Here is a 2772-nt window from a genome sequence, read left to right on the forward strand (position 1 = left end):
AACTTTTTAAGAGAATGATAGAATTTCTTTATGAATCAATGGGTGAGGAAGGGGTTTGAAGAGGGCCACCTGGAATCACATCATGTGAGCACTTTCTTTGATGTGTAAGTCAATCCTACCCCTCTTGGCATGTATTCTTATCATCTTAATCACATAAACATAAAATTCTTGCTAAACTATTAAAGTGCAACCTCCTTCAAAGGGGAACCGTGTCAGTTGATTTCTATTTTTCTGACGTGACTAGAACGGAAGCTGAGAGACAGAAACACTAAACACTCCAACTCTTGAAGATTATTTAAAACAAGAGAGTAAAAATTCTAAACACTCTCGGTTCAATGAGGTTATTTTATATTTAGTCTTCTTAATCATAATCTTACATTTTCTTTTCCCTAATTCTTTAATAAGATTATGAGACATGGGAAATCATGCTACCCACTGGAAATATAACCTTTTTTGAATGTTATACTATTTTGTGAAAGTCAAATAGTTAATATGTGTGCTTTCATCTTGACCCTAACACACAGAATACTAGGGAAGATTTTCTTGACCTTAGATACAGCTATAAACCCTTTGAACACAGAACATGCATTAATCACTCACAAAATTCATGTTCTCAGAAACATAGTTTTGAAAAGACTGGTTTAAATTTCCCCAAATTTTTTCACCAAGAAATGCATCCAACTATCTCAACACTTTCCTTCCTAATATTGAAGGCTTCATTTTCTTAACTGGAACAAAAATGATCATGACCACCCTCCTCCCTTCTCACAATGGCTGTGCTTGCAACATGGAGAAAGATTTTCTCCTGGCTTTCTGTTCTGGAGCCATACCTCTCAATAAAGAGCTTACCAAAGACCTAAATAAATGTTTTAACACTTCAATGTTGAGATAGATGACTTTATTAAGGGTTATAATTTTAAAACCCACTTTTAATTTTTGAAACTGATATGTTTCAAAACATATTATGAAAATTCCAAATCTGAGTTACTCACAATCTCACAAGGCCTCCAGCATCAGGGCTGCCTATATTCACACCCCTCACTCTCACTCTTTCAGAATAACCTCACTTCCAAATATTTGTTGGAAGTCTTTTATGACTCCAGAAATATTTTCTGTACTTGAAGATATACAAGGAGGAAGGCAAGGTAGAAGATAAGAAGGAGGCAGGCAATTCCCTGCCCCCAAGTGTTTTATAATAGGGGCTTCCCTGGTGGCTCAGATGGTAAAAAATCTGCCTGCCAATGCAGGAGACACAGGTTCGGTCCCTGATTGGGGAAGATCCCCTGGAAAAGGAAAGGGCAACCCATTCCACTATTCTTGCCTGGAAAATCCCATGGACAGAGGAGCCTACTGGGCTATAGTCCACGGGATCGCGAACAAGTTGGGCATGACTTAGTGACTAAACAACAGTAAAAGTATCTTACAATACACTAACGAATAGAAAATTAGCAAGGAAGTAAACCTTCTACCCTAAATTTTCCATCCCCCAATCTATTACCAGGGAAACCTTGCCTCTGATGGTTACATGCTGTCACTGGGCCTCTGTTAATTTTGGGATCTGATGACTCCCTTTGCTATCGGCGAGTCCAGTTCTGTAATTCTGTCCCCTCCTTTCAGTCCTGGCTTGTAGATGACAGCTGCCCCTTCTTGATGATGCAGGTGGCCCTTGGACTAAGGCATTCCCAGTGATTCTGGCAGACGGTGTCCTCTCCCTTTGAACATAACCATCTGGAGAGATTCCCGGCCTCATGTGGGTTTTTTGAGCCGCCTTCTACCATTTTCAGCAGCAGTTCTGGCATTCTTATCACACTTAGAAAGGGCCAATACTCTCTTCAAAATTTCAAGAGTCAGAGCAGCATCATGTCAGTTCCACAGCCTTTGCAGGTAATTAAATCTTCTAGTATGGGCGAATGCTCTGTATCAACAAATTCTTCTTTATCTGGCCTTCAGTAACGGTTCTCTTGTTCCAGTACTCTCATAATCCAGTCTGAGAGATACCATCAGATCCCTGCCAGGGGGTTTTGGCTAGGACTTTCAGCTGTTTATGTCCTCCTTTTACAGGCTCAGCACTTCATCTCTCTAGCCAGTTCATTCTATGACTTTACTCTAGTGACCTAAAGGAGAGGGGAAGGGTTATATTCTAAAGGTCGGGGTAGGAATCTGTCCCATTTTGTGAAGCAGAGGCTTTTCATCATCTTCAATCAAGTAGAAATAGGAGGCATGAACCACTAGTACAAGCACAGATGGTTCACAAAAAGCTTGAACTATCACGTTTTCCAGTATATACTTACCTGGCAGGGGAGGTACCATGATCAAGAAGGTGGTTCTCCCAGGGAGAGGCTTAGCCATGGCACTGTGGGTGTGTTGACCTCTGCGATTTCCCCAAATGTGGGAAACTTCATGGCATAATTTCTGGTAGTGGGGGACTGCGTTCACGCTCTTTTTTTTTTTTTTAAGGGCTTCCTTGATAGCTCAGTTGGTAAAGAATCCACCTGCAATATAGGAGACCCCGGTTTGATTCCTGGGTTGGGAAGATCCGCTAAAGAAGGGATAGGCTGCCCACTCCTCCAGTATTCTTGGGCTTCCCTGGTGGCTCAGCTTGTAAAGAATCTGCCTGCAATGCTGAAGACCTGGGTTTGATCCCTGGGTTGGGAAGATCCCCTGGAGAAAGGAAAGGTTGCCCACTCCAGTATTCTGGCCTGGAGAATTCCATGGACTGTATAGGCCATGGGGTGCAGAGTCGGACATGGCTGAGCAACTTTCACTTTCACT

The 2772-nt window shown here is 42.0% G+C and overlaps 1 non-coding gene across 1 annotated transcript; it reads left to right on the forward strand.

The window, feature by feature from the left end:
* The first annotated feature begins 2283 nt into the window (after positions 1-2283).
* LOC138428548 (U1 spliceosomal RNA) lies at positions 2284-2447 on the forward strand. The gene has a single exon (XR_011252491.1). It is a non-coding gene; the product is annotated as a U1 spliceosomal RNA (small nuclear RNA).
* Positions 2448-2772: the final 325 nt, after the last annotated feature.

This window comes from Ovis canadensis, chromosome 23, assembly GCF_042477335.2.
Source record: "Ovis canadensis isolate MfBH-ARS-UI-01 breed Bighorn chromosome 23, ARS-UI_OviCan_v2, whole genome shotgun sequence".
NCBI classification, from domain to species: Eukaryota; Metazoa; Chordata; class Mammalia; order Artiodactyla; family Bovidae; genus Ovis; species Ovis canadensis.